The following is a 12,848-nucleotide window of genomic DNA, read 5'->3' as shown; positions in this document are numbered from 1 at the left end:
TTTAAGGTCCCACACCTGTTCAGACTGGGAGTCTATATGGGAGGTGGCTTAAAAAATGGCGGTGGTCAACGCACTGTACACGGACTATTCAGTACATGGAAAACAGCTGCACATTTTCGTACCTCATCATTGCTTACGAACTTGCTGTGGTTGCTGATTAGGTTCGCTGAGGCGCTTCTACGCTCGAAAACGTGGGTTATGACCAATTCACACGGAAAGCTGTCCCTGCATTATGCACAACCATCGTTTATATTAACGACGTTTAACAAGAACGTGCCCTGCCTTTGCTACAGGTGCTTAGCTAGCTCTTTGGGCAACCATATGGAATTATGTGCTGATCATGTGGTCAGCAAAAAGTTTGTTATAACAACCTCGGCACGTTTCGTGGTGCGTGACAAGCCTTCAAAACATCCACGACTGTGGATTAATTTGTTCCTGCTTCGACTACGCATTCAGTGTTGGCGGCACCATACGCGGAATCGCCAGACACAGACGATGCGAAAAGAAATTCCTCTGGAAAAAGGTGTAGCGATGCTCTCCCGCTAATGCCATCGAGGACGAAATAATTATTGTTTCTGGCCATTCCATGGTGCACTTTGTTTTCCGCAAGTTTTACTTCACTATTTTTCGCCCACTGCAATCGCATTCCATTTAAATACTCAAAGAACCCGAGGCTGGTAATTAACCTGCGTCGCTGTGCCACTGGCTGGAAGGAGAGTTGCCGTTTACAAGGAGTCATTCCGCGTCGAACGGCCGTCCGCCGTATGCGCCATAGCGTTTGCCTTTCGGCGCCGTCTTGGCGGGTTTCCCGCTCTTTCCCCCCCCCCCGCTCACCCCGGCCAGCGTTTCTCCCACAACGGCGGCGCATATAAGCGAATAGTTGCGTCACCGAACACCTGCGTCGACAGCTGCGGCGCCGCCGCCAGTGCCTCCTCCTTCTCTCTCTCAACGTTGCTCTCTCTGTCTCATCGTCTTTCAAATGCGTTGCGTTGGTCTGGGGTCTTGGTCGCTGTGTGTGTTCTAGCGAACAGGCGCATATTCAATGGTGGTCACGCATGACACCGTGTTCGAAGTGACGCTCGGATTAAGGAATATTCATGGAGTGGCGGACACGGACAACGTGGGCCTGTTAACGGTGAGTGTACCGATTTCGTTGGTAGTAATCATACAGCGCTAGCTGGGCGCCTGCAACAGCTCTGCCGAAGTAGGCTGCCAGGCATTTACAACAGCATGCGTTCGCGGGCCTGTTGCAGATGCCCGATTAAACGTGTGACTTAACAAGTTCACAATGCTATGCGCGATGTTGTGTAAGTGCCTGCATCACCCATACAGTGAGTGATGTGATCACTTAACAAGGGCGGGAATAGTTGCTGATCGCACATTGTCTCTACACTGCGGAAAGTGATTGATATTGTTTAAGATGTGCTTTGGGCTGCATCGTAATAACATTTCTATTAATACTCAAATGTGCAACGTGCTTCTGTAGGTGTAAGCGTAAAAAAAGAAAGAAAAAGGAAAAATTATGTACAGAGGCGCACTGTACAAAATGGCTTTTTTTTTTGCTTAAAGACGGTATAGTTGGAGGTGCTGATATGCCGCGATGCTTCCAGCACGTGCGCCTCGGTCTTTTAAGCTATGACAAGTGTCACCAGCAACAGGGAAAGATCTAGCAGACTTCCAAAGGTGCGTTGTTGTGGCCATCGCCGTGCGTTGTTTTCCCTCGTTTCTGTTTGCTGTTTTCGTGCTTTGCCTTCATCTGCGATAACGTTCGGCGTTATAACAGAATCGAGAGAGTATACGTGACTGTGGGAGCTATGTGCGGTAGCTCTATAGCATAAGCCATGGCTGCTGCAACGTAGACGGCGTCCGCGCGCGTTGGGGTCGTTCGAGCGCTCCTACTTGCTTGATTGTGTTTAAGTGAGTATTAGGGCACGGGTTACGTTTGTAAATCCCGTGGTCAATAATCGCTAATAGCGTGCCCCTGATTGCCATTATAGGATGGGCTTGGTTGTCGAAATATGCCAGCCGCTTTTTCTGAAAGCAAGCTTTGAAAAAAATTTTTTAAAGATATACTGTCATACGTGCTAGGCAGTGCCTATTGCAGGCCCGCAACTCTTTAAATACTGGACGAGCTATCACATCTTTTATCAAATTACAATGAACTAGGATGATTGAATTATAGATGACGAATTTCTGTGCTAGATTAGGTGCACAAAACACATGTTCGCAGCCCTACATCTAGAAAGCAGGCAAATAGGAAGCACAGCGTCAAATTTGGATTAGATTTCATTGACGGAGCGTCTTGTGAGGGTAGAAAGAACGAGAAAATTGTTCATTTTTGATGCCCTTATAGAGGCAGTCAGAATTGCACTGATTGGTGACTTGTAACAATTCCTAAGATTGTTAGAGGCGTGATTAAAGTCAGTAAATCTTTCACTTTTTCTTGCAGACCTCTTCGCTAGTGCCACGCCCAAGATCACTTGCTCTTATGTAAAAGAAAAAGCAGAGATCTCTTCACTGTTTGTACATGAAGAGGTAAGTTTCTTGTGCGTTTTGATTATTGCTACATGTTCTGAACGTTGTACTTTAAGAATTGTTTTTCACACTGGCTCACTACCCTAGAAGGAATTTGATTCTTAGGTGAGTTCAGGCTTTCGTAAGTGCCATTTTCGAGCTGTAGTCTTACACTTCACCTCATTTCGGGAATTTGCTGTATGCTGGAAAACTCTTAGCTTTATCATAAGAAATTATTGGAATGTATGGGTTGTATGCTTCGAGTTCAGTGTAATGTCAATTACACGCCATTTCGAAGGATACACACTACACATTCTCTATATATGGTGCGGCCAGAACAGCACGAACATCCTTTTATGAGAAGTCATATTTGCTCTTATTACAGGATGAGAGGGTGCCGCTGACGTCCTGCGTAGTCTACCCCGGCCCCAGCCTAGAGCAAGCCTACTTCCTGAACCTCCACATGGATAACCAAAAAATCTTCCGTGTCAGTAATGACGAAGAAGGAGTGACAGCACTGATGAGTTGATTTTTTTTATTTTCAACATTGTCTACGGCCGCAAGGCCTTTAACAACCACCGTGATTGAGCGGCTTTTTCTCGGCGTGAGTTTGGAGTTCATCAAAGAAGTTGTTCAGGAAGTACGACGCTGAAAAGTTTAGTGTCACAATGCCTGAACAACTTTTTCTAGTGTGGTCATGGTAGATGAACAAATATTGTTATTTGTGTAAGTTATTTTGCTTAAATATAGCTGGACCATTCCATGCCAAACGTCCGAGTCACTTTGGCGACCGTCTGAATTGTATTTGAAAACAAAAATGTGCTGACTTACTGCGTTGAAAACAGTGAACTGCCTGCTAGAATATTTCAGCGAGAAAAAAATTTTGTTCATGTGGCTGGCTTATAACTAACTGGCATAATGCCATCTGTGTGCTGTTAGTGGAAAATTTCGTTTTAAAACTACAACTTATTTTTTCTAAAGCAAATTCGGTCTACCTGTTAAGTAAATGTGTTTCTGTAAGGTATTTCTAGCTCAATAATAATAGTGCAATTTTTAGCCACACTCGCTTCCAAGAATAAAGCCAAAATGTGTTATGTTTGCATTTTTTATTGCAATATTGCACTTTGTATGAATATCTGAGCAGTGAACACTTACTCCACAGAAGGTATATTTTGAGGAAAAAATATCTTTATACCTCTCAAGCTGCTGAAATATACGAGAAAATATCACGAATTTCACAAAATTGTGATTTTGTCCGTATTTAGATGCAATTTGCTCCATGTTGTGATAGAATGAAAAGTCATCATTATACCTAAACTGTAAGAAAATGAAATTTTTTTCTGTAATAAAAGCTTATCGCAAAAAGGACAGGAAAGAGCGCTGTCAACTGAATTTTATTGAAGGTGCTACGAGCGTTTTCATACTGAGCACAAGACCAGGGCTCATCTGCAACAACACACGTGTGACCATGACAAAATAATTTTAACCGAGAAAAGAATACCTTTTTCAGAAAAGATAAGTGAAGGTGTACTGATGCATTGATCCTTGGCCTTCCTGATAAAGAGTTCTAAAATCTCTCATTTTTCTGCTTGGTTTTTTTTCAAAAACCGTGTTTTATGAAACCTAGGTCTACACTTACATTCTTTATGGTGCCGGCCATGAGACTACTATAGCTGTTTTTAACATTTAAAGCATGCTGTCTTGCTTGATCATTGAAGCATTGCCCAGTTTGTCCTACGTTTACTTTTCCACGTGTTAGCGGTATCTCATACACATTAGATTGGCATTCAGTAAACCTATTCTAGTGACGAATGGTGCAAGATTGACTATTCCTGTTGCTGTAAGTACATGCACTTTTGAAAGCTTGCAAGGGGTGGTGAACAACAATGTCATATCTGCTGGGTCTTTTCCTAAAATTGTGAGACACCTTATGTACGTAGTACCATGTGACATGCAAAGGTGATTGGTCATTCTCTTTTAGGAGCGAAGCTCCTTAAGGCGTGGGCTGTGCGTCCCCTGTATGTAGCCACCTCTCGTTCAGTTCTAAGTATTACGCTAGCCACCGCCCGATCTAAAGGGTACAGCCATATCCATCCGTCCATCCGTCCATCCGTCCGTCCGTCCATCCATCCATCCATCCATCCATCCATCCATCCATCCATCCATCCATCCATCCGTCCGTCCGTCCGTCCGCCCGTCCGTCCGTCCGTCCGCCCGTCCATCCATCCGTCCATCCATCCATCCGTCCGTCCATCCATCCATCCGTCCGTCCGTCCGTCCGTCCGTCCATCCATCCGTTCATCCATCCATCCATCCATCCGTCCGTCCGTCCGTCCGTTCATCCGTCCGTCCATCCATCCGTCCGTCCGTCCGTCCGTCCAAAAGATGCAAGATGTTATAAACTAGACGGCGCTACGTGTAGTTGATTATGAAAGATGCGAGGTGTTATAAAATAGGAATGATGCCACATATGGCGCGTGTCATCATTCGATATAGTGCGGCGACGTACGCTAGGGGGAGCGTTGCAATAAAATCGAGTGGGCAAAATGTACGGAGGATTCATGGTTTACCAGGTTTACCTCCGGAGCTTCGCCCACTCATCATCATTCACTTCGTGGATATGGCGGCATTTTTTTTTCTTCTGGTCCTGTTTCCTTTAACTTTACTTTCTGCAGGACGGTTTCGCAAACAAGTGTGATGATGCTGTTGGGGTATTGGCTGGTGCTATCAGCCCAGGAGTGCTAAGAATGTTCTGCCTTTTGATAGTGGGCATTCAAAATTAGTAGAAAGAGGAATTGATATCACATGTATTCAGGCCACCCTTCAGAAGTCATGTTAGCGCAAGGGTGAGGTGAGGCTTAAAAACCAGATTAAAAGACTAAAAGATGCTCGGTATCCCAACAGAATCATCCCACCCGTTCGCAAAACCCTCCTGCAGAAAGTAAAGTTAAAGAAGACATGACCAACAGAAAACAACGACCAAAACCTTTGCATGTTATATCACATCACGTGTCTCACAATTAAAAAAATAGCCAGCAGATATAATATTAGCGTGTTGTTTTCCAACCCTTGCAAGCCTTCAAAAGTGTGTGTACTAAACAGCAACAGAAATAGTCAATCTTGCCCCATTCGTTATGAGAATAGGTTTACTTAATGCCAATTTAACGTTTGTAGAAGTATTTTTTATCAGGTAAACCAATGATCAGTGCATCACTACACGTTCACTTATCCTATCCGAGAGGGAGTATTCTTTTCACAGTTAAGATTATTTTGTAGTGCTCACACGTGTCGTCGCGCATGAACATGGTTCTTGTACTGAGTATAAAAGCGCTCGTAGCACATTCATTAAATTAAGTTGACAGTCGGTGCTCTTTCCTGTCCTTTCTGTCTCTCCCTAAAGTTGTCGCGCTGTGACTAGCACACAAGCACGATGAACCAACTCTCCCAAATTAAGCTCTTGTTACGTAACACGTAGACCGCGTTTCGTATGGAAAGAAGGAGCGGTGCTTTTAAAATAAAATTTTTCACATACAACACCTAGACGGCATTCCACGAAGCTCAGAAGGCAGCCACGTGACCAAATATTTTTCCTCTCCTAAATATTCCAGAAGTTCACTATTTTCAATGCAGCACGAGTATTCAAATGTATTCAAAAAGAATACATTTGAGATGGTTGCCAAAATGACTGGGACATTTGGCATAAAGTGACCCAGCTGTGTCATTAGCCATAATTATGCATTACCTCTTTTGTTTTTTGTGTGTCCTGACTCAGTTTTGTGTTCGTTTTCAGCTCATTGTGTTTCTGATCATTGTATTGGTTTCATAAGTATTTGCTAAAGTTATATGTGCGAAAACCTGTATATGTTTGCATGTACATCATTTCTCATAACGAATTGTTATATATCCAGGAATACAAAGCTTAAACCACTGTGATTGTATCCATTTGAAAACACTATCCATATATATTTTTGTGCGCATCACTTCTTGGGAACGATTGTGTACATGAAGGCGTATATAGTTAAATCACGGTGATTGTATATATTTGAAAGAATCGTAAGTATATATTTGCCTGTATTTCATTCCTATTAACCGATTGTGTACATGAAGGAGTATTAAACTGGAAACCACTGGGATTGTAGATACTTGAAAGAATTATAGGGATATATTAGCGTGTATTTCATTTGTAGTCTCTATGTACTTGAAGCAGTATACTAAACTGAAACCACTGTAATTGTATGTTGCAAAGAATTGTCAATAAAGTGAAACTGAAAAAATATAATAAACATTTGAGGTGTTGCATGTGTAGTGTACGTATACGTGAAAGTATATCTGGTGAAAAAGTTGTGTGGCAGAAGAAAAGTTTATGTTTTATTTGCCTATTAAATAAACGCAATATGCAAGGGCAGCAAGGCTTCATTTTCTGTAACGCATATTATGCATATACTGTGAAGTATATATAGATCCAGCACAAGTTCATACACGATTGTACGCATTTATATTTTTGCCCACACGCAATGAATGGAGCTCGATAGGTGGCGCACCATCGATAACCAGGACCACTTTCTTCAAGTAGTGTGTAATCAGTGCATGCTGATATCTATTAGTGTAGTCTAAAAGAATACTGCCACCCCTGCCATGGGCACTCAACACCTTTGTTCACCCTTCTCGCACCCTCCTCAGAGGGTGCTAAAAAAGTGATGGACATCGAAGGCACCCTTTCCTAAGGGTGTTTTTGTAACACCCTACAGTTTTTTTACATGTACACCCTATTCTAAGGGTGCATGGTAAAGCACCCTTTTTGGAAAGTGCTGAATTAACACCCTTTGGGTGTCGTCCACAGGACAAGCTCATTTACACCCTTCTGGGTGTAAAAATTTTTACTGTGTACGTACTGGGCAGGTACCGTAGAATGGACAGTGTCACAATGATAAAAAAAGAATTGAATTGAGAATTGTTGTCTTCACGAAGACAGAAGTCAAGACTAAAACTGTTTTTTCTTCAAATATATAATAACAAGGTAGCAAAGTAGGCATAAACAAAGATAATTATTTAAATACACCTTTTTATATTTCTATGCGTAATTATCACACACACAAAAACCATGCATACGGGCCCAGGACGGGCGTGTTTGCGAATTCTTTTTTTTCCGAAGTGTGGAGCCAAATGGAACGAGCTTTCTAAAGAACAAGTCTGTTGCGTAAATGAAGATCTATTTGTATCTCTGTTGTCAACCCCCCTGCTGTAACGCCCAAGGGCGATGCGTGGTAATTCTTAAATACAGAAATAAAATAAAGAATACGCAGAAATAACTCATAAACAAAATTAATTTCACATAAGTTCAAACACCCCAGCACATCAATACACTTTTGCTTGGTTATGAAGAGAAGGTGAAATTGTTTAAGTTATCTCAATAATTTCGTAAAATACTTGATTCTTCAAGAAACTTCTTTAAGGCGACAGGTGCTCTTTTCAGAAGACCAGTCATCGGCTACGGACCGAAAATTTGATTCACTGTGAAGGGCCTTCTATCTAAAAGTAAAACTTGCTCGCAGTAATTTTTGTTGTACATCATATCTCTCGCTCTCTTGAAGTGGTTGATGCGCATCCTCGTCAGGGTAGCTGCAAGAGCACGCAGGTCTTGACGCACTCTTTCTCCTGTCTAGGAAGTATCCCATGAACACGATACCAAACGGGAGGCGGTGAACTCGTGTTTCGGATTGTCTATATGTTCACTCAAAACTGTCGTTGCATTTTGTCCTGTACCTAGTGTGGTTCTGCAAGATTTCTGGCAGAAAAACTAAGTTCCGTTGTCGAGTGGCAGAATAAAAGAGTCCAAAGCTATTTTTAATGATTAACTATGTTTTTATGCGAGAACCAATGGCTGAATATTCTACAAAGGTCAATCACCAGTTGGTATCCAATATTATGCTTGGAATGCGTGCTGTACGTTTCAGTGTGTGTATATCTGGCTATCACGCTTGCGTCGTGTCACGCAGCTCGATGGGACACTATAAAGTATATTTAGACATCAGTATAAATTTATAACGGTAAAGTTCCTTAATTTTTATCATCATCGTCAAAAACGCAATACAAAACTTTGAGGCCAAATCGCCACACGTGGCGTCATGCATTTCAAAGCGAGTTTTTTGTATTTGGTGACATTGGCATGACTGAATTTCCCGTATTTTGGTATGTTGAGTCCAACGCCACCTCAGAGGAATGTACACTGTAAAAAATTTTACACCCATAAGGGTGTATTTGTTTTGTCCCATGGGAAACACCTTCTTAGGGTGTCCAGGAACACCATAAACAATAAGGTGTTTAGAAACTCCCTGAACCGTAGAGTGTAAAGAAACGTTACACCCTACTTTAATCGGTGTTTATGAATACCCCTAAACTATGGGTGAGCTTCATCGATTTACCAAGCCCCGGATCACTCGCGGACGGCCCGCGGACGCCTCGGCTCACAGGTGGGTACGTCACATGCACGTGATCTAAATGTCCCGAGCCAGCCCGAGCGGCCTCGGGCCATCTGCACGCTTGATGCTGACTACATCCGCTGTGGCGTCTGCTATGCCGTCTGCTCCCTCCATAGGTGAAACACAGGCCACAACGCTGACTCATTTGCAACCTAAACAGCACTTAGGTAGTGAAGTATACATATTTTTGTTGTGATGCAACTTACTGTGAGTGAACTACTCGAGCGCGAGCGCATCGTAGACCGGCGCGGTTGTTCCACCGCTGTTTCTCCTAGCGAGTATAACGCGTGTTTGCCCGACCTTCGGGAATACGCACATGCTCTACGTGGCTCAGAACACCGATGACAAGAACTGGGTGCGCAAACAATTTGAAATCCAAAAACATACAAGAAGCGGACAGAAAAGCGAAGAGAGAGCAAGAGCGCATCGAAAATTTCCCGTGTCTAACTTAAGATGGCCGCTCAGCATGCGCACTGCGCTGTCGTCTGCCAGCGGCCCGAAAGAAATTGTTCGGGCGGTCCCAGGCCACCCGCAAGCCGCCAGGCACGCGAAAAACCAACATGCGTCCGAGCGATCCCGGACCAGTGGGCGGAGCTTCCAGTTGGTCCCCGAGAAAAACGAATGCGGCGCCGGCGTCCAGGGCCGTCCGGAGCCGTCCGGGAGGTGTAAATCGATGAAGCTCGGTGTTGGATGAAGCTACACCCATGCGAGTGGGGTGTACACTGAAAACCCCCTTGAAACGCTGGCAGTTATATGGATGAGCATACTTGATCAGATGAAGCGCAATTAACGGGCAACTAAAGCAGAGACACAGGAGGTGACGCTTAGAGTTGTGTGTTGAGGAGAGCCGTTCATAGCACTTCATTCCAGCGAATATGCATCACCAACTGGCCCAAGCCTCAATTGTTAGAAGCATATATGAACCTTCTCTGCGGCTGACAAAATAAGGTGCCGTGGTCTTGAATGAGCTGCATGAGACCAGTGTATATATCTGTACGTAGACTGGGCCGTAAACGACAAAGACGCGGAAGGCGCACACACACACACACACACACACACACACACACACACACACACACACACACACACACACACACACACACACACACACACACGCGCACGCACGAACGCACGCACGCACCACACCACAGTAGTACAAGCGGTAACCTGTAGCGTAAGGTTCAACCGAACATAACGCCGATGCAAAAACAATTAAGCCCATATGTTAACATCTGCCTTTATTATAGAAAAACTGCAACTCTGACAAACAGGACTCGGAGGGCATTCTGCAAAATTTTGAAATATGTCACGTGACCAAGTTTCTCTCTATACTAAAAATTCATTGTTTTGAATACAATAAATCTCCACAACTTTCAAAAACTTTTGCGCTAGTCGGGCAAACGACTGAGACGTATGACGTTTGATTGACACCAATACAATAGAAAAAAACACGTAGAAAGAGTAAGCGAGTTTCTAGAGTCAGATTTACAACATATTACATCTCGCAGTATCAATTTCGGATTTAAAAAAATAGAACATTCGACAAGGTAGTGTAATTGAGGTTGTAATAATGTAACGTGACTAATGTCAGTGTTGGTACACTTTTAACTGCAAAACCACTCGTCACTGCTGCTTGCACAATCATCTTGAGCTGCAAAGATGACTGGTGCCTTCGACAGAAGTGGAGCGAAGCTGTTCTTTCTGTACAGAAAGTTCGATCCCGGAAACCAAAAATAAATACACAAGGAAGAATGACTGAAATTTCACAAAGAGTGCAACATACAGTGTGCACCATGCATAACTAACTGATTTCTTAAGTGTAAGTATTATTTGAGTGCATAACACGCATATTCAGTGGCATCGGGCTCCACTGCAGTGAGAAATGCTAGAAAAGGTATATTGAGAAATAAACGCCATAGAAAGCGCGCTGTGGCAGAATCATTACACCTTTCGTGCCGTATATGAACCTTACTTTACTCTTTCAACTTTCTCGCCCAGGCAAAGAAAAAAGCGCTGCTCCAAGTTGATAATGTTCCATTAGCTGCATGCAACGACCAATCTAAGTGAGTGTCAAGTTCTGTGCTTAAGTATGCATCAACACAGCTGCATGTGTATTTCTGCAGATCTACCATGGTACTCATTCGATTACTTTATTAAAAGGAATACAGTACGACGCGCAACAACACATACATATTTTATCTGTATTGCACAAAAGCACAATGCCACTTAACATACACGACGGTATGCGCATTGAGAAGGTATTCAGTGCAGGTAACTTGTGAACTTAAGTAATGTACAGTTACGTATTAGGATGCAAATGATACTAGTGTTATTGAACTGGCTCACATTGACACGATTATATAATGGAAGAATTGGCTATTGGGTCATTCCACATCAGGCGTCCCAGCCATTTTGGTGACCACCGCAAAAGTATTAAAAAAATCGCACTGATTTTACTGCATTAAAAAGGGCAACTGCTCGAATATTTCGCAGACAAATAATTTATTGGTGAAGTGGCTGCCTCCTGAACTTCCCGGAATCTCGTCTGGATGTTTGGGAAAAAAAAATTCTTTCATAAGTATCTCTTCTTCCGTGCCGAATTCGGTCTACAAGTTAAGTGAAGGGCTTGCGTAAAGTGTTTGAAGCTCAGTAATATTAGCATTTTTTACCACATACGCCTCAAATAATTCAGCCGAAATGTGTTATATCTGCATTTTTCTATATCAATACTGCACTTTGAATGGATATCTGAGGAGAGAATACTTAATTCACATAAGGTATATTTGGAGGAAAAAATATTTTAGACCTCTCAAGCTGTCACACTTTACGAGAAAAAATCGCAAATTTCACAAAATATAGGTTTTGTCTATAATGAGACGCAACTTGCACCATGTGGTGGTCGAATTAAAATAGACTTTGTACCTAAATCGAAGCAAATAAACAGTTCTTTTCATGTGCCAAATTTTGTCATAGCAATTTTTGTTTTGAGAAAAAGATCACAGCATATCCACAGAGTGAATGATGATGAGTAGGGTGTAGCGTTCGTGCATCCGAACGCACAAACGAATTGACAGACAGTCTGACGCCAGTATGGACGAACAGAAAGACGGACGAACTCAGAGACAGACCAACACACGGAAGCCCAGACGGATGAATGCACAGACGAACGGACGAAAGCACAAATGTACGGACGAACGATTCGCCCCACGAATCATCATTTTGTCCGTGTATATGCTATGAAAACCACTAACGCTATCTATTGTGCAGCTCATCAAGTGGCTACATAATATTAATACAACTACAGAGGACAGAACGACCCACGGCCTCAAGAGCTTTACCCCTAAATGATTTTTGAAGTTCCAAGTTCCCCATTCGCCATTTGGTCATCTGGCAGCCTACGCCTTGAAGTTCCCCATTGCTGTTGATCGGAAAATTAAAAAACAATATTTTATTCCTCGAAATAGAAATTGTAATGATGAAACTTGTCAATACAAAGAACTATTTATTTGCTTTCAATTTAGGTAAAAGGTGATTTTAGTTGGACCACCACATGGAGCAAATTGTGTCTCAATACGGACAAAAATGACAATTCTGCTAAATGAGTGATCTTTTCTCGTAGACGTTAACAGCTTAAGATATATAAAAATAATTTTTGATCAAAATATTTTTTCTGTGAAGTAAGTTGTCACAGCTCAGATATTAATACAAAGTGCAGTATAGCAATGAGAAAATGCAAACATAACACACTTTGGCTAATTCTTGCAGACGTATGTGGCCGAAAATTGGTATTAATATGCCTGAGATTCAAACATCTTACATAAGCTCCTTTACTTAACGTGTACCAAACTTGGTACA

The 12,848-nt window shown here is 42.6% G+C and overlaps 2 protein-coding genes and 1 long non-coding RNA gene across 7 annotated transcripts in view; 2 read left to right on the top strand and 1 right to left on the bottom strand.

Moving 5' to 3' along the window:
• Positions 1-12,848, top strand: part of LOC119160776 (nose resistant to fluoxetine protein 6) — a 185,454-nt gene that overhangs the window by 51,609 nt on the left and 120,997 nt on the right. The gene's annotated exons all lie outside the window — the stretch shown is intronic.
• Positions 1-12,848, bottom strand: part of LOC119161647 (low choriolytic enzyme) — a 1,178,895-nt gene that overhangs the window by 1,163,434 nt on the left and 2,613 nt on the right. The window lies entirely within an intron of this gene.
• On the top strand, positions 431-10,369 carry LOC142776728 (uncharacterized). The gene is made up of 3 exons (XR_012887765.1): positions 431-1,135; positions 2,450-2,535; positions 2,900-10,369. It is a non-coding gene; the product is annotated as an uncharacterized LOC142776728 (long non-coding RNA).

This window comes from Rhipicephalus microplus, chromosome X (genome assembly GCF_043290135.1).
Source record: "Rhipicephalus microplus isolate Deutch F79 chromosome X, USDA_Rmic, whole genome shotgun sequence".
Classification (NCBI taxonomy): domain Eukaryota; kingdom Metazoa; phylum Arthropoda; class Arachnida; order Ixodida; family Ixodidae; genus Rhipicephalus; species Rhipicephalus microplus.
Note: the sequence above shows the minus strand (reverse complement) of the source record. Positions and strands in the feature narration are given on the sequence as shown.